The sequence below is a fragment of the Bombus impatiens genome, unplaced genomic scaffold (genome assembly GCF_000188095.3).
Source record: "Bombus impatiens unplaced genomic scaffold, BIMP_2.2 scf_0246, whole genome shotgun sequence".
Taxonomy (NCBI): Eukaryota; Metazoa; Arthropoda; class Insecta; order Hymenoptera; family Apidae; genus Bombus; species Bombus impatiens.
Window position 1 is genome coordinate 12,967 of NT_176665.1, and position 20,066 is coordinate 33,032.

The window sequence follows — 20,066 nt, forward strand, 5'->3', positions numbered from 1 at the left end:
GGTAGTCTGCTTTTTGGGTGCTGTGTAACTTTGGGGAGGGGTGGGATGAGAGGGATGGGGTGGGGGGATGTCAAATAGGATTATTTACAAATATTTACAATATTTACATTTTACACCTGTGTTATGCGGTGTCAGAATTGAGTTCTGTCGGTTTAATGTTTTCTCTTATTTTGTTATGGGTTCTGTATCCACCAGTATTTTTTTGTGTTTTTTCTGTGTTTGTCTTTGGTGTCTTTCCGGGGGAGGGCCATGTTGTATCTCCATCTGGAGTCTGCGGTCTGTCCATTTATGTTTTCTTCATAAAGTATGATTTTGAGCCCTGTTTTTCTTTTGAACCAAAAAGAGTCTTAATTAGACTTTGACTACAGAAGATAAAGTTTCATCACCGATTTTTTTTTTTTTTTTTTTTTTTTTTATTTTTTTGTAAGAAGATGCTTTGCAAGAAATGAAACAATGCAGAGGAAAAAGAGTAAGTTTGATGTATGAAATAATAAATTTGATATGATTGAAACACCTAGAATTACGTTCGAAATTTGCAACTAATCAAGTAAATCTTAAGACGTCATGGATATATCGAATGGACCGCTGATTAGATTAAGGGAAAAATTGAATTTACTCTGCTGCTCGAATTTCTAACGATAGGAGATTTTTTAGAAAAAAATTTTATTCTTATAATAAGGAATTTTATGTTTCAACATACAACCGTTGTATTCTTCGAACACTTAAAGCTTCGTTGATTTTAGTTTTAATCTCAGTATACAACTTGGTACGTATATTTTTGAAATGTATCCTTTCAAAAAGAATACAAGAAATTAATTTTTTCTGTTCTTTTTCAACACTAAAACTTTAAAACACGTACATAAATACATAATATCTAAAATAAATATACAATATCTAAATATGTACATAGTTAATTAGTATTATAGCGATATAACGAAAACAATTGACTAATATTAGTCATATTCCTGTCTCAATGAAAGTAAACGTTAATATGTAATTACCAAGAATACTTGTGCGATTATGATAATTAGAAAAATAAACAATTAGATATGTAGCGGCACACGAGTCAAAGGACAATTCAAATCATGTTGTTGTTTTGCCTCGGAGTTTTGTTTTGCCCAAGATCGTTAGGTTACAAGTAATCATAGAAGAACAAATAGACTGGGTGATGGCTTGGGAACTCCGTGTGGCGTTGGCGAAGCGCGCTGGGTCCGCCGCGCCTCCCGGTGGGGTTCGGGCTTGGACGCTGGCGGTTCAGCGCCTCGGGGCCACCAAGCAGTCCGATAGGGGAACCGGGCTGCCTCTCGATCGCAGCCGGGACGGTCATCGTGGAGGTTTTCCCCAGAAGCGGCCTGGCGTCCGTGCGGATTTCCTCCACGTAAATATAAAAAAAAAACAAATAGACTCCGGGCAAAACAATGTCGCCGCTACATGCAACCGTTGAATGAAGACGAATTTGAATTTCCCCCCGACCAGTATAAATAAACGGACGCGATCGCGAGCGATACAATATCGTAGAGTATCGTACAGTATCTAGAGAGTATCTGCGAGCATCACGAGTATCTAACAGTACCTACGATATCTTCGAGTGTCTATCGAGTTACGCGACGAGCATTTACGAGTATTTATTCCGTGATTTATTTTGCGATTTATACTTCGTACTAACGACTCACGTATGCGGCTATATATTAATTTATTATTTTAAATATATTAAATATATAGTCGGTTACAACAACGAGCAATCTCGGCATTAAACCTCACGTACCACGTCCTCGTATCACGTCCTTGTCACGTAAAATAACACAAGAGAACAACAACAAAAAAATAGAAAAAAAAACTATTTTTCTTCTAACGCAATTCACAATTTTTCTTCCGAGCTCTAGGCGTAACTTTTTAACACTGAGACTTACAACTCGACATCCGATCGGATTCGATTATTTGTCTTTTGTCACCCTTCGATATCCCCACTATCCTTGAGTTTGTTAGGCATCCGCGATCGCCGCCACGCACGCCTTCTCCTCGAATATTCGGCGGAAGGATCGTTGGGATATTGATGGCTCATTAGGCACTTTGGCGATATACATTGTTTATACGTGCCACATCTTTATCTCCGATTTTAAAGTGAGCCGGTTGTGACAACGGCCTGGTCTCTGATATGGATCGACGTTAACATCCTCTTCACATAAACATTTACAGATACTAGTCGTTGTAACTGATTCGCTACATTTAATGTTGAGCAAAATCATCTATTTCCTTTGATATAGATTAGCAGAAGAAGCTTGAGAAAAAGCAAAGAAAACGGTCAACTTTAATGCAAAGAGTATAACAGGACGGGGGGGTCAAAAGCGGCCTCGAAGCGATGGTACCATGTGATGCACCATCGACGCATCATAAACCAATTTTCAACCCTTTATCCCAACCGGAAGTGTCGTTATAGGCCAAATTCGGATTTACCGTCTTTTTCCTATTTTTTCTATTTGATGGTACGCAGAAATTCTAAAAAAATCGTAAGACATTGTAAACAAAGAGAGAAACAAGAGAGAAATTTTTTTTTAGATTTTTTCGTTACAAATTCCAAGTATAAAAATTGAAAAACGCTAAAAGATGCTGAAAAATATGGAGTTAGTATTGAAGTTTCAGAGCGTTTACTTTGTTGTATTTACAATATCAACATATTGGCATAACTATTATTCCCAACCTTTTTCAAACTTGTTGGTAAGATGCACTGTAGTTGAACAAAATTTAGACAAAGTGGTGAAAATAGGTTTATAACGTTTGCTTTCGATAAACTATCGAATGGTGCGTCGCTTGATAAAATTGGTTTTTATTCTGGACCTCTTACCTCGCTATAGCCTACATGATAAATAAATCCATTGAATCCATTGAATCGCTCGAGGAATTTATAATCGAGCCATAACCAGAAAGTCTTAAGCTCTGGCAGTTCGCGGAAGATTTGAAAAGGTAAAACAACCTGTCTCATGTGCGAGAATTTTAGCTCGACAAGCATTTTGTTACGTCTCGATACACTCTACAAGGTACATATAACACAAACAGAGAGAGCGTTTTAAAGCGTTCGTTTTGTTTTATTTGAAAGCTTCTTTGTCCGGAAGAAACGTCTCTGTCGAAAGTATTGTTCGAATTGACTTTGTTGACTCGTCGAATGGAACACACACGGAGCTATAGGAGATGTTTGAAACATGAAAGGAACGAAATTTCCGTATGCTGGCCGGCCTGTGTCTATCTGTTATCATATTCGAGGCACGTGCTATTTAAAGCAATAGAAGCACGCGTGCGAACGCGTATCTACGAATATTCGTGCGAGATTATTAATACGTAGTCAGGATGCACGAGATAAGGAATGAATAAATATTAGGAGAGACAATCGAGACTGGGAAACTATTAACTGCATCACGTTAATTGGTACGTGTTCATTGATTCCGTGTGGCGGCTGCTCGATCTTGTTATTGTTCCGTATTGTCAATTAACCGCGCGATGAACGTGCAGCAAATTGTTTCAACAAATGTTAAACGACTTGAGCGTACATTTTGAGTTTAGTTTTTAAAAATTGACGAATCTAGGAAAAAGCTACACACGACACGATCTGATAAATTTACGCTGGTTCGAAAAAGTATTCGATCATTTATGGAAACTTTTAATGAATATATCGTGTGTGGCACGAAACATTTAACAATCCAAATATCATGATCGCGTCTGATAAAGTCTGAAACAAATCTAAAAATGTACGTAGAAACTGCAAAATGGTATTTAGTGCAGGTACATATTTCGTAAAGATCGAAAAGTATTTAAACACTCAATTATATTATATTATATTACCCATTTTATTCTTGTTAGGTAGATGATACATTTACACTGTACATGTGAATGTGCGTGTAAGCGTCAGAGGACGTCCAGGTCTTACTTGAGACAAAAGACTGTTGGTAGCTGTTAGAAATATTTAGAATAGTCTGTTTAACAACAAGCGTGCGTATAAGAAGGTTATCGAGGTCTTCAGAGTGTAATATGTATGTATAGATGTTGTGTGCGAAAAAGCAATTAATTTATTATACCTCAACAATTCTAAATATTCACTGATGCCATTTTTAACGTTTATTATATGTATAAAATGCTCTCCGTGGCTGTGTACTAATTTACTGCGTGTATTATACACATTTTCAAATTGATTTAAATTTTCGCCAATATAAGCATGATAATCCTGTCTCACTGTCAATAAAGTTTCAAAATATCATATACGTATTTATGTTTAACACGCATAGTATATACATAAATTTTCTTTTTTTTTTTTATTTATTTATTTGAATTTTACAATTTGTCCAGTAGGACATTTGGTAAAATATTATAGCTTAGTGGTATAATAATATAACATGTGGATAACTACCCTAGTGAGATACCATCTTCGAATTCGATTGATTTATTTCTTTATTGGGGTGAGTGTATATACATAAATGGCCACTGTCCAGCGGAACAAATTTTGGCAAATTCGATACTGAAATCGTAGTTATTTAAAATAGTAATTGAATTCATATCGATACAATATCGTTACATTTTTTTACAACATTTTTATTTACATCTTATTCTGAATGAACCATTGTCATTGATTTTCCAATTTTGATATTTTAATTTAATTCAAAATATTGTGACAAGGACCTAGTTCAAAAGTATTCTGCAAAATTTTCACGCACAATTAACAACATTTCGGCTGCAAGAAATACACTTTTACACTTCTATTTCATTTTATATTTTGTGATAATGCTGCGAAAACAAACCTGCCCTCAGGTCACCATTGATAATATCACAATTCCTAACAAGGATTCCGTCAGATATCTGGGCGTGACTCTGGACAGGAGATTGACATGGAAAAAGGACATCACAGACAAATCGAAGCAACTCAAGGCTAAACTTAAAAAATTTTACTGGCTCATTGAGCGTCGCTCCAACTTAAGCACTCAGAGCAAAATAATGCTATATAAAGCCATATTAAAACCTGTTTGGACCTATGGGATCCAGCTATAGGGAACAGCGAGTAATTCCAACATAGAAATTCTCCAACGATTCCAATCACAAACTCTAAGATCCCTAACAGATGCACCTTGCTATGTTACCAACGAAACAGTACATCGCGACCTAAAGATACCTACAGTTAAAGAAGAAATATCCAAATTCAGTAATAAATATAACATAAGAATTAACAACCACCAAAACCCATTGATTACTCAATTACTTGACACGACTAAAAAGACATTAGATTTAAACATTAGATTCAACTAGAACCAAACATACGATAATCATTTATTATTCACGTTATAGTAGCACGCCAGAATAATTTACTTATAATTCTCAATGAGAATTGATTGTAAACTACTTCCAAATGAAAAAAAATAAGAAAAATTCAACAAGAAAGAAATTCAAATTCAAAAGAAGAATAAAAGTTCTTTCAGTTACCATGGAAACCTACAAGTACCACCTATTATTTATTTTAAAACATTCGCGAATTAGTATGAGTTTATTGCATTGTAATTTCTATTTATTTCAGTATATTAATTCATAACACACCAGGATCTTTGGTTTCGTTTATTTTTCAATTGCTTTCTTTTATTGTTGAACTTTATTGCTGTTCACTGCAATTGTAAAATATGATTGAAAAATGTGTAACTCGTGATAAAAATAAAAGGAGCATATACTTTACATATATTTCAAAATGAAGTATTGAAATCTATCACATATTTTGTGTCTAGAAATGAACAAAATTTTGCGTATCGTTCTATGAAAATTGGAAGATTAGGGAATATCTTTTGTATTTTCATAGATTCGAAATTAAATAAACATTGAAAGCTGAAGAAAATGAAAGCATAGGATTTTCCATAACAGCGATAAATTTTCATTCAAAAAATCACGTTAAATCGAACATGCTATGAATCATTATTTGGCAGGTTGTAATTTCATTTCACAGTCCTAATTTGATCAATACGACATTCCTCTCGAAATTGAGCAATCTTTCCTACGAGCAAGCATAACAAATCGACGCGACGTTCACGAGATGAAACTTGGAAAAAGTTTCCACGTCATGTTGGTGATCTCGTTTCGCTGGAAATCTCGGCCGACATGGTCGCACTTTTACGTGTTCGCCAGGAAACACATTGACTTGCTGGGTTTCAAACTGGAAAGTTTCGCGTCTCGACAAGAAAAGAGGACGAATACCTACGGAATTTTTGCCTCTGTCTAAACCGCCCTCTTTCGTTTCCGTTCGCCGTATTTCTTTCTTCTTTTGCATGGAACGAAGAAGAAATTAGGCTCGCTGTATTGCATTTTAATGGCAGAGTCCGCGGCTATTTTACTACACAACACAAGAATATTCAGATATTTACAGACATATTTTATGAATGTATTATTCGTGTTATAAGAATTATTTTGAAATCTCGTTAGCATTGTCATGAGTAGATGGCGGATGTTTATGCATCGTAAATGTGTAAGAAATATATGACATCTATGCATATAGAATATGCAAATTTGCACGAGAACTATGCAAAGTATGTTAGCAATATGTTTAATATAAGTTTAGTGTATCGAATAGTTGCGATAAGGTATTGAGCGATAATTTTAGATTAACAATGTTCTTCCGATTACTTTGGTATGTATAGTTTGTGCGATAATAAATTATAAGCGCTTTGTCCATATTTGCAATTGCAAAGTTATCTTCTCCTACAGGGAATGATATTATGAACTTAATCAAACCGAATTCTGCTTATTCGAGACACAAACCATTACATCTTACGCTTAACCAATCACTCGAAATTGCAACTGTACGATTTCATGTTACCTATATTTCACATATTTCACATTTTCACATATAATATTGTAGTATCGTGAACGAGGGGCCTGGGAGGGGGGGGGGGTGTCGTGCGAATTACAAACAAGCGGTTGCCGAGTATGTGTATGATGGGGCTTAAACAAAAGATACGAGGCTAAGACAAAAGACAAAGGGTTGCTAAGGGACATAAACGAATTAACGGCAGTATGAGTTGAGAAGCCAGAGAGTGCGGATTGCGTTGTCGAGATAGTGTTGTTAGCGTTGTTGAGAGAGAGAGTTGAGTCTGTGTTGACGAAAGTTGTTAATTAATTATAATACGTTGTCACGATTAGTTCATGTTAAATAACCATTGTTTTCTGTTTAATCCATCTATTATTAATAAACTAATTATTATATTTACGATACTACAATATTTTATATATTATTGTTATTAATAGTTTACGCAATTGTCATAAACTGAATTAGTTTGATAAGATAAATACGTAACAGAAGTACGTGATATACAATATGTTTTCGTGTATGATCTTAAACGCAGATACGTGAGACGTATGCATTATGCAAAAACTTAAAGTAAAAATCATATTTTTATAATCTTCTAGTCATAAAATAAATTTCTATTTAGGTCTTGTTGCTTTCTTTCTTATTTTGACAAATATTAATACGACAAATTAAATGGGACAAATGCTCCGATTTTTACTCAACCTTCTTGTAACATTCTGAATTTAGTAATTTTATAAGACTTCTCACTTAATAAACGTTGATTAATTTTCTGTAATTGCATTATCTTGTTTTTAAATAATTAATACGATGTCCGTTCGTTTTGAATAATCAATAACACAGCAGAATAATAAATGATTTATTACCTATGTAGCTTAGGGGACAAAAAATTGTGTTTATTATATTAACTAAATAGAGTATATTAAATTGTGACTAAATTAAAACAAAAAATTTTATAAAAAATTAAAATCGAAAATTTAATTGTGTTCTATATTAAAAGCTAAATTCCCTACAAAATTCTACAAAAGATTAAATCGTAGTTAAACTGAAATTCGCTTCTTCTCCATATTTTCTCAATGGTAATTGACAGTGAATTTTGACTTATTTTTTCAAAGATTCTGAAAGTTCTTTGACCTTTTATTTCATGAAATTTCAATCATTACTCAGAATGAGTTATGATGTACATATTTAGAATTAATATCTACGTATGTCTATAAAAATGTAAATAGAAATAATAGTGAAAACAATTTTATTTTCTATAATAGTATTAATATATTATACTATAATATAAATCAATGACAAATGTGGGAATGTTGTACGTGCTGTAAAGGATTAATTATAAAGGATTCATTTGATAATAATACAAAACTAATCTATTTCAACCTTAGATATATTAATTTCAATAATAATAATTACTCCAATTTATACATACCTATAATTGCAACATTAAAAACGTATTATCATACATTCTGCACTCGTTTATCATAATTTTGGATACTTTCCCTAGTTTCTCGCGAGAAATGTGTTTTATACGATAATCTAGAAACGTGTACTATATTGTTAAGCTGGAACGACTTGTTCAAACAATAGCCAAGTTTATATATGCGGAAGAAAATGGCTTGTACGGCGAGATAGGAAACAGCCTCTACATTACGAGTTGTATTTACCGTAGAAACAAGTAATTTTCAGAGGCAATTAATTTTTAATTGCTACGACTTCAAGTACTGACGGCGATGATTTGGAAAAGACGTACAATCTTTCTAATAAAAGAAAGCATTCTCTAACATGGAAACATGAAATTATAATTATGGTTTGGAACATAAAAAATGATTTTATATAATTTCCATTATATTGTTTCATACATATGTGTACTGTGCACATACGTATAAATCATAAATAATGAAATGCATGACATTTTATGGGTTGATAATTTATTCATTAAAATCCGAAATATTTGAGAGCTTTAACACCCACTGAAATATTTAAGAACATTTATTAATTATTTTATTTTACAATTATATATTTTATTAAGTATTTTATTTTTTATTAAACATTTATTATATTATTAAACATCAGTTTTATGATTCGAACAATTTTTTCTGCTTATTAGTATTTTTACATTTATTTAAAATTAAATCAAAGTAAAAATGTCGAATCGATTAAATAAAAGATACGTAATTAAATCTTTGAAATATTTTAAACGATTACTAGAATTTGAATTAATTCATTCGTTTCTAACTGTTTTTATGACTAAAGGTTTCTCAATCAAAATTATCGAAATGCTTTTTCCATTCCAAAATTAGTATTATGTGCTAACAATTTATCCACATCTGGATATTTTCCAGTTTCTACGGAAGTTTTAATATCTTTTAATTGCTTTTGACATTTTACAAGTAAAATACAATTTCCGATATTAACCACAAATTATCACCAAAAATAGGGCAGAAAGTAAAATCAAGCTGCATTTTTCGTACTAAAAAAAAGAAAAAAACAGAAAAATTATCGGACAACGATGAAACTCGATCTATCTAACTGCTTTCCTAACTCTACCGCGTACTTTGGGTCACTTGAACTCGATCAAAGTTTACAGGGACCACAAAATATTTGTGGTTTCTCGGATTTCCACCATGTTTTTATCAGTAGGTACATACGCGGCGCTTTTCAGAGTGAAGAAGTGAATTTGAATGTTCACGAAACGTCAGAACAAAGCGCAACGTATTAATAAAGACATTTTGATTGAAATTCGAAGAACTACAAATGCATCATCTAATTGTTGTATAAAACCGAAAGTTGTAACAATTATTGTTAATGTGGACGATCTTTTGATTCAATTTTACGCTAAAGCTTTTTTTTTAAACCATTAAGAGCCTTTCTTCGGTAAAACAAGAACAAGATTGAAATGTAAAAAAGATATACTAAAACAGGCAATCTATGAATTCGATGTAAAATTACAAACGATATAGTTGAATCATATTCTTTTAAAAATTTCAAACCACTTTCTTTTCGTTTTCTACTCATTGTTTCATCGATCTAATAAAAAAAGTAGCACAGGAACAGGTAAAGCAGATTCGATATAATTTAAAACCGAAGAATATCCCGAACTGGCTTCGATCATTCCATTTTCACGCATTCGCGTGTATATTTCAAACGTTTCCAGCCATTGACTTCTGTGTGTGTGACGACCCAAAAACCATTGTTCCACGTCGAATGTATCGCAGTTCTATTTCAAATCTTCCTCTCGCTTCTCGGAAAAAACTATCTTTAATCTAAAAATTGGATGTTATCCTTTCAAAACAAAGATTTTTCTTTTAATAATGACATAATGCAAATACACTAGCAAAGATTGTGATAAACTCAAGTTTGAAGAAACGTAGATTAATAATAGTGTAATTTAATAATTTATGAAAATATAGATTTTTAAATGGATAGTTTTATTTACAGTTGAATCTTATTTACCAATATGTATATCTCAGTAGCATCAGAAAAATTATAACAAACCAAACACTTTTCTAAAAATTCATTTCTAAGACGTATCAGACCACTAGTCTCATAATAGTTGACATATAATATTTGTTTTCACGTAAACAGAGCCTGATTCTTCTTTTCAAATCTTGCCGTATTGTATTTTCACGTGTCCCCAGAAGTAAAAATCGAGGGGATTTAAATTTGGGGACCGAGCAGGTCAAAACGCAGGTCCTCCTCTTCAACCGATCCATCTGTTTCCAAAACAGCTGATCAAGTGCTCTTGCACTGCGTTGGTACAATGTGGTAGTGCACCAGCATTCCTGCATGAATCAGCTCTTAACGCGTGTAGATTTTCACGTGCCCAGAAATGTTCGTTACGTACATTTGTTATTCCATATTTATTTATTAAGCGTTGCCTCATCAGTAAATAATATCCTCACGGGGAAATTCGAGATGCATTGGATTTTTCGATTCATCCATTTGTAAAGATTTTTTCTACTTGAATTTTCTTGAATACGGTACAGTATTCTATCTTCCTATCTATTTTGCAACATATCCTTGTGCTGGGTACAGTTCTATTGGGATAGTTTTTGGCAAGATTTATTAGACATGGTCATTGGAAAAGCGGACTTTCTGTTTACCAGATGGGTTTTGGAAATAACTCAATTCTTCGAGCCTTATTGTCTTCGGTTTTTATGACCGTAACGTGTTTTAAACACGGAAAGAGAAATATTAGAAGAATGCTGTAACGTAGAAAAGAAGCACAACTATCGTATGTATTATTTATTTTGAAGCAAACATTGTGACTATATTCATCGAATAATATAAAATGTTAATTTGACATTTTGTGATGAAAAGTGAATATTTACCGAGAAACTTATTGTCGATTTTTCAATAATTTCTACTTTTTATTTATTGAAATTTTTATTTCATACTTTTTTCCATAAGTATAAAACTTTTATTTTCGTAGAGGTAGAAAAGAGACCCAGTGAAACAGGAGCTTCCATTTTGCTTCGAAAAGGTTAAAGTTAAGTGTCTTAGTGATCTTGGGACAAACATTAATTAAAGTAATTTGTGTAGTATCGTGGACAGATTGCCTAAGAAATATCGGGTGAACCATAAACAATGTTGCGAGAAAGCCTAAGTGCCGACAGGTCAAAAGGGTCTGGAAACTTCAATGGACCGAGCGGCCCATCAATGTGTAGCAACATGAGTCAGAGGACAATTCAAATCATGTTGTTTAGCCTCGGAGTATTAAGATCCTTAGGTTACAAGTAATCTAAGAACAAATAGACTCCCGGCAAAACAATGTCGCCGCTACATGCAACCGTCGAATGAAGACGAATTCAAATACTCCCACTTCCCCCTCACCAGTATAAATAAACGGACGCGATCGCGAGCGAGGGAGTACACACCGAGTATCCAACAGTATCTACAGTATCTCCGACGATCATCACGAATATCTACCGAGCATTAACGAGCATTTATTCGTGATTTTATTTTGCAATTTATACTTTGTACTAACGACTCACGTATAGTCTGTACATTAATTTATTATTCTAAATATACTCGACGGTTTCAACAACGAGCAATCTCGTCCTTTAAAGCGCACGTAACAACCATCCTCTGCACATAAACCTCTACAAATGTGTCGTCGGTCCTTCAGTCGAATAGTTACGCGGAAAAAAGGCCTATGTGACCATGGCCGTGGTCGGTTGCGGAACACGTACATGGTGGGGATTTGAGGAAAGACAAAGGGATGCTTAACACGTTGACTACCACGACACCCGTATTCGGGTGTCAGCAAAGTATCTGGTCAGGCCACGTAACACATATTAGGGTGTCGCTTATTTGACTACTTGCGAAGGATCGTCGTAGGTATTTGAAAAGATATTCCATAATAATAAATTGATAATTAACAATTAATTGTAATAATAGTTGAATCGTTATAAAATAAAAATACGAAAATGGTTTATTAAACAAATTATTTAGAATGTAAAATTTTAAAGCATTCTGTATATAGTTGAGGTCGGTCGGGACAATTTGGACAATAAGTTATTTTCTTCAAATTTTTTCGTGCCTTTGTTCGGTCCATTCCACGTCTTTTATTTGCATAACATAGTTTGCATGCGCGTCTAATGCTTCTTCCGGAATCATTTTTCCGATCGGCGATATTATGCCGACTCCGTCGAAGACAAGGATTTTTGTATTTACAGACAACCCTAATAATTTTGCAATTAACAATTGTCTAAATATTCTAATATTTATATTTTTCCTTGTTGCAATTTTGTAATCCGTCAAAGCGTTTATAACATAAATTCCCAGAAAGAATCAAATGCCAAGTTTTCTGTACCATTTGATTCCTTTTCCAATTGTGGTGGCGTAAGAAACCATTTGGTCGGAATAATCAATACCACACTTTCCTTCGTTATATTCAACGACAGCTAGTGGTTTTAACGTTGCGAACAAACGAAACGAAAGATCATTCTCGAGACCACCACTGGAGCGATTCGCATTACTAAAATATCGATAGGGAGCACCTAGCAGAGAACGCTTTGTACTGCTGTACGCGTGGCCTGACGGAGATTTCTTTGAAAACACGCGTGCCCGTCAACGTGTTAATGAGGTCAGTGGGATGTTTTCTTTTTAGTCTTCTTTCTATGAGAGTTTTGCTCTCTTCGGCAGCCAGCTGGTTTGGATGTGTTGCCGTTCTTTCCTTGTATTTAGAGAAGTTATAGGTGATCAACATTGTCGAAGAGTGTTGTCAGTGTAACAGCGACTATACCCAAATCCACGCCATTCCACACCTGACAATAAACCATTAGATTTTGACCTGACCTTTGCATATGGCCTAGCACTAAATTTTCCCTATTAAGTAGGGCACTCAGCATCCTCTCCTTGTCCTTCAACTCCTACAAACAACATATAAAAACTGCGAACATTCGACCACGAGACTAGTCTTGGGGATAGCCTTGGCCATGATTTGAACAACTATTTTAATACTTTGTAACTTCGCTACTTCATTGTAATATTGTACTTAACCACTTTGGTGAATAAAAGCATATAAAAACATTAAAGGACAGTCAAGTTAAGCTATTGGTCAGCTCTTCCTTTTTTATCGTTGTCGAGGAGGATGGTCCGCGTGAAAGAGAGCGTTGGAACTGTAACGTCAATGAATATCTACAACCAACTCAGGAAATCTGAACAGCTTTGCACAATACACCAACTCCCAAAACGAAGGAATATGAATTCGTCACGTAGGCATAAGATAAACAAACATCTAGAAAGGCTGGGTCTTGATCGAGCTTTCTGTCTTTCGGTAACGGCCTAATCGTAAACGTGTACTCCTATTATAGAATAAAGGTATCTCGAACTCTGATTCAAGAACCCAACATTATTTTTATTATTATTTCCTGTCATTTTTACGTGACAGAACCGTGGTGACGAGAGTTGTAACTATTTAGTCACATTAACTATTTAGTTGTCTTAGTTACAGCACATTACTATATTTAGTTCAATTTAAATAAGCATTGTTTCCTGTTTAATCCATTCTAAATAAATAAAAAAATCCTACATTTATAAAAAGTAAAATGGAATAGATGATATAATAAACATTGTAGTAATAAAATACAACAAGGAAGTAAATTTAATATATATAATACATATACGCAATACATTCAATGCCTTCAATACATTTTGACCATTATAACAGAATCAGTACGTTTTGACCTGATATGCTGTGGCGGCACGTGCCACGGAACTTCCCAACGGTTTCGCGATACAAAGCGCTACGCTGTCAAAGCGCAACACCGACGTGCCCAATGTGCCATCGATATCCTCACGCTTCTTCCGTCGAATTCGCGGAAGAGCATACACGCGCCAGCCACCGCGGTACATTATTTACAAATACCAATAGATTTTGGCTATTGTTTATATCGATATCTATTAGTAGTACATGGTTACTTGAAATAAAATCAGCGGCGAAAGTTTAATGAAATAGGCTGTTTAAATGTAGTATCGATGTAAGCCGATGACAATTACATACTTTTTTTACGTGACTTTTCTAACAGGCGACGTAATTCGGCAAAAAGCTAGCTTTTAGTCTATGGAAGACGTGTGAATTTTTTTTTTTTTTTTTTTTTGGAAGTAGTTTACACGCTCAAGAAGGCCACACGCTTAGAAACAGTAATAGGATAGGCTAAAGATCCTGCGTGTCACAGCCATCGAAACAATAACTAAATAGTAACAGAATAGCCGCCTCTGATATACACCAGAGGACAACCCCTCCAGAGGGGACAGAGGGACTAAAACCTTAGTATAAAAACCCTCCCAAATAAGCGCTCGGGATCAGTCTGTTGTAATACTTTGAACCGTCACTCTGTTGGGTTTGGGTTAATAAATTCTATTACCATATACAAAGTTCAATTTCTTATTTGTGAAATGTTTGAACTGCGACGCGAGGAGATCACCAGCGATCTATCATTTTCGTGATTTCTTGTGTCTCTTACGTGATAAAATTGGTTATCCTTGCCAGGATCCATTCGTCGCATCAAGAGGAAACTTCAACGGCAACTCTACGGATTCTACGGAATCTCGGTAAGCTGGCTTTCGTACATTATCGAAACAGTAGACTCGAAATACGTTCCGAAGATAGTGACTCTCCTGAAAGTATCATATTTATCAACATGAATCCAACTAACATGAGTACGGCAAAGCGAAACGAACTAATTGCTACTATTCTCGAACTCACGAGTTTAGAAACTTCAGAAGAAATATCTAACAAAACATTAACAAAATAAAAGAATTTGCGGAATGCAGTGATAGAAACTGGGCCAAGGAAATACGTGACATTGCAAAAACTATACGAATGAAATACGACACTGAAACCTACCAGCCACAGACGAGCACCCACTTAGAAACCAGTGCCGATAACGTGACAGATGATGAAACCGACGGACCAGACGCTTCACAAAGATTACGAATTAGTTACGTCACGATTAGACAAAGGAACGACTGCGGCGAAGAACAAGGCCTCCAAGCAGGAGAGGCTATACGTACTATTGAGATACTATGGGGTCGAGACGACACAGGTGTTGAAGACCCATATTCATGTTTAAGACAACACGTGTCAGCATTAACCACTGTTAGCAATTGCAGAGATAAATTGAAAGGTATAAAACAAGAAATAACAGAAAGCGTACAATCTTTCAACAAAAATTCCGACAACAATTCAATAAATTAAATTACGCAGTTCAAAACGAAAACCGCACGCCGATTGAACGACGCGTGGCCATGAATATCGTGGAACGCTTCTGGGGAAAAGCGGCGTGGTAGTGCCGGACTCCAACCGACTAAAACCTCCACGATGACCGTTCCGGCTGCGATCGAAAGGGGCCCGGGAACCGGTGTGAGCTATATACCGGGCCCCAACGATCCGAAAACCCTGAACCTCGCCCAACAATTGGCAGCCGATAGAGAACAATGGTTGGCAAATCACTGCCTAAAGAATCAATCTAATAACACTACGCCCGTATCTAAACGAAGTGCTACCGATCTACAACCACCAGCTTTTAACCAATCATCAGGTGACCGAATGAAATTAAAGTATTCCAAGTGCTCACGAATCGAACACACAGCCGAGATGCGCTACTCTCGAAATTTTCCATTCGGCAACCAAGAAAAGATACCACCTCGAGATACCAAACAGCGGAGGATCGAGAAGAAACCGAGAGTCAACTGCACCACCACCGGAAAATTATTATCGATCGTATTGCGACGAAAAGACGGAAGAAGAGCCAGATTTCTCATTGATACTAGAGTAGGAATAAAATTAATAAAAGAAAACGCTTCACTGAACGTTCAAACCTCCAGCCCAAAGACTTTCCAAATGGGAAATGACAAACACATCACTGACAAAATCTGTAATCTAAACATGTGTGGCGGATCGGTATCAATAGGACGCCGACAGGTCGAGGCATCAACACGGCGCAACACCTCCCGGGCGATCCGCGGGTACCAACCGCCCCAACACTAGAGGACTACGACGACAACGAGTCTGTCTAACTCGCTAGCGGTCGAATATACGAGCGATTGATACAAATACCGCACCTAGCGAGACTCCCTCTACGTCTAAGGCAGGGACCGGGCATAGCCTTACTGACGAGTCCACCGGTAGTCCCGGGACGAAACGCAAACTCTCTTTTCATCCGCCACATTGGTGACCACCGACAACGAACACGCACCTTTGGAGAAGGAGTCAGGATTAATCGGACTCCCATTCCTTACAAAGTACCAATACAAACGTCACTAACGATAAACTGACCTTAGGCGAGATTATATTATCATTCTAGAACACCGATAACAAAATAGTACCAGGCGAAACTTGAACTTCAACCCAATACATCGAAGGAAAGCGCACAACAATATGCTTTATCAACACTGGTAAGCAAATCTGTCACGTTACAAACGAAATAGAAAAAGCCGATAAACTAAGCAAATTAATAAATTTGCACAAGTAATACGTACCAAACATATTGATGTAGAACTTCGAGAACCCCTTGAGAAAATCCTTATCAATTACCTAGACGTTTTTAACATGTAAATAGACTCACTACCACGCACTAAACATACAATCACACTCAAGACAGACAAACCTATAAATATCAAATTTTATTTTTATTTTATTTTACCTCCCGAATGTCATAAAAAAGGAATTGAGACTCAAATCAACGACATGCTAAACAAACGAATCATAGAACTGTAGAGTATGATCGGTCGTTGGTTTTAAATGTCGAGATAACTCTTTGTTAAAATCGTCGAGTGTATTTTGAAATAATAAATAGATACAAAGAATGTTCGCTAAGACGCTCGGTACTAGCTGATTCGCTAAGACTGTGTATGACTGAGCATGTGTGACTGAGACTGATAAACTGGTCACCTTACAATCGCGTTCGTTTGTTTATACTGGTCGAACGGGTACCAATAAATTTCCATTCGTCTCTGTTAGACGTTTACACGTAGCGGCGACATTGTGTTTGTCCGAAGTTTACTTATTATAGGACAGTATGTCCTAACGCTGTTGACACTCCGAGGCAAGACCACACGTGGCTCGATTTGTACTCTAGTTCGTGTGCCGCTATATCACACTCCGACCAGTAATAACGTCTTTTTTTGTGTTATATTTACAATAGATTTACACAGTTTCTTTTTTGTCCGTCGCTATTTTTAAAATTTACGTGGGTATTTCCCGTGTCCGACAATTTTTAACGCTTAACCGAAACCTGCTTGAAACCAATCAGGAAATCTGACCCTTCTGCCCGAACGCGTGACATATTTATTTGTCGTATTTCTGTTATTTTCGCTTTCTCGACTTTCGCTTTGTTCGGATTGAACACAAAGCGGTGTTACTACGTCACGATTTTCGATGCTATGGTGCTCAATGTTGTCATGTAGTAAAAATGCGGGTTTCAGTCTATCTACGGAGACTACTACATTTTTACTATTTATCTTAATGGTGAAAGTCTTTTCTCCGCGTTGTATAACCTGGTATGGACCGTGGTAGGGTGGTTGTAAAGAGCCACCGATCGCGTCATGGCGTACAAATACGTATGGCGATGTTTCGAGCTCGCGGAACACGAAGGTTTTCTTCTTGCCGTGTCGCGTAATCGGGTGAGGCCTGATTTTTTCTATTCGCTCTTTTAACCCCTTCCCGTACTTTAGCGAGTCAGACTCGCGATGAAGATTTTGGCCCAAACATGAATATCGCGAGTCTGACTAGATACTTGGGTCAAACGTAAACATAGGCCAAACGTAAACATAACAAGCCGAGCTCGCGGTCTGTTTTTTTACCCGTTACGATCGTGACTGAATGTTAGTTCCTGTTTACGAGCATCAGTCGCTTGTCTATGCGATGTCTACCACTTGGGCCCGAGTTTCGTCGAACTAAATGGCACGGGAAGGGGTTAAACGATTCGCGAATTCCGAGTTGGCCTGTTGCTTCGCTGGTACGAAGAATTCTGTCGGCAATCGTATGCTGGTACCGTAAACCATTTCGGCTGCCGTTGCGTTCAGGTCCTCCTTGATAGCGGTTCCTATGCCAAATAAAACAATTGGTAAGATTTCCACCCATTTGTTCCTATCGTGGCATTTGATTGTTGCTTTTAGTTGCCGATGCAAGTGTAACGTCAATTCACATCAGACCAAGCCACACACCTCGGGCGTACCCTCAATAGCCCTAATTACCCACCGTTTTTCATAGTTAACATTTTCATAGTTAAGGTCCTTCGGACCAAGCGAGTATCTCTTGTCTTAGGTTTCCTTTTATGTTTATTGTTTACTACGGGTTAACACGGAAAATTGGTTTTCCTCACGTCTGGTATGTTCCGTTAGCAACTTTCTCACGAGAGCGGCTAAAACCCTTCGTGGTCCACCAACCGTCTGATTATCCAATCTGAGACGGTGTCTACTGCCCTCACTTCCCTAACCAAAATTGTCATTAACAAATCCGACAGTCCCGTGTCCTTGGACGCACCCACCCCTAGCTTTCCTCAGACACAGTATCGTCGGTAAAACTTCACTTATTCCGTATCCTTGGAATAGTTAACATATCTTTACCGGACTCTACCCTTATAACAGTCGCGTACTTAACGTATCATTGTAACTAAGTTTTACATAACGTGGTTGGAGTGAATTGTATCTTATGTTAATTCAGTGTGTATTCCGTTGCGATTGCTGAATTCGTAATAAAATTTAACTAAAACAAAATCAATAGTTGCGTTACGACTTAGGAAATGACGTCGTTTACGACGACGATGGAAATGGCTTTGGGCCAACGCGAAAAACGGTCGATACACGTTAGACAATATCGGTAGCCTTGTGAATATTGCATCACGATGTCTATATGTATGCGTTCGAATTATCCTGCTAAGTCTCCGAATGTGCCGACGGGTGACGATACGCGCTTGGTAACTTTGCATCGATGACACGGGATACATTACTGTGTCCAGTTCCGACAATCTTTATTAATCGACGGCCATACGAACCGTGTCGTCACCAGGTTTTGCGTGGTGCGTATTCCTGGATAGGAAAGTCCATGTAGCGACTGAAATACGTTGCGTCGTAAAGATTTCGGTACGAACGGTCGCAAGATATCGGTTGAAATGTCGCAATATATATGGACTTCTTGATCGGGAAATTGTAACTTTTTGAGCTGTAGCGGGCCGAGTTTAATTAGCAGCAAAATTGGATATATAATCACATACGATTGCAATATTATGAAAATAGGAGGCACTACATTTGTAAACGGTAAAATACAATAAATGATATAATAAATTGTAGTAATTAAGTCTTGCGTTAGAGGGTGCAGCAACACAGTGATTTACGCAGGTTCTGGACAGTAGTCTTACGTGGACCAAATTTACGGAATATTTTCTTGCGCGTGGCACAGAGACAGCAATCTTAGCGCTAATGCGGATATTCAATGAACCACCACTGAAGGACGAAACTACGGGGGCCTTTGGTAATCATCTTCGCTCCCTTCTGTCAGCGAAATGGGAAAATCTTTTTCTTTTTATATTTTACGTGGAGGAAATCCGCACGGACGCCAGGCCGCTTCTGGGGAAAGCGGCGTGGTAGTGTCGGACTCCAACCGACTAATACCTCCACGATAACCGTCCCGGCTGCAATCGAGAGAAGTCCGGGAACCACTGTAAGCGTCGCAACGGGGCCTCCCCCGCGCGCCTAATACCACCGCTGATGGGGCGGTGTGTGACCATTGTCA

General features: G+C 36.7%; 1 long non-coding RNA gene across 1 annotated transcript in view; it reads right to left on the reverse strand.

Moving 5' to 3' along the window:
* Positions 1 to 17,785, reverse strand: part of LOC117151504 — an 18,514-nt gene extending 729 nt beyond the window's left edge. The window contains exons 1-2 of the long non-coding RNA XR_004461494.1: positions 17,774 to 17,785; positions 4,410 to 4,412 (exon numbers count right to left, since the gene is read on the reverse strand). This is a non-coding gene — a long non-coding RNA (uncharacterized LOC117151504). The remainder of the gene's footprint in view (positions 1 to 4,409; positions 4,413 to 17,773) is intronic.
* Between the last annotated feature and the right edge of the window lie 2,281 nt (positions 17,786 to 20,066).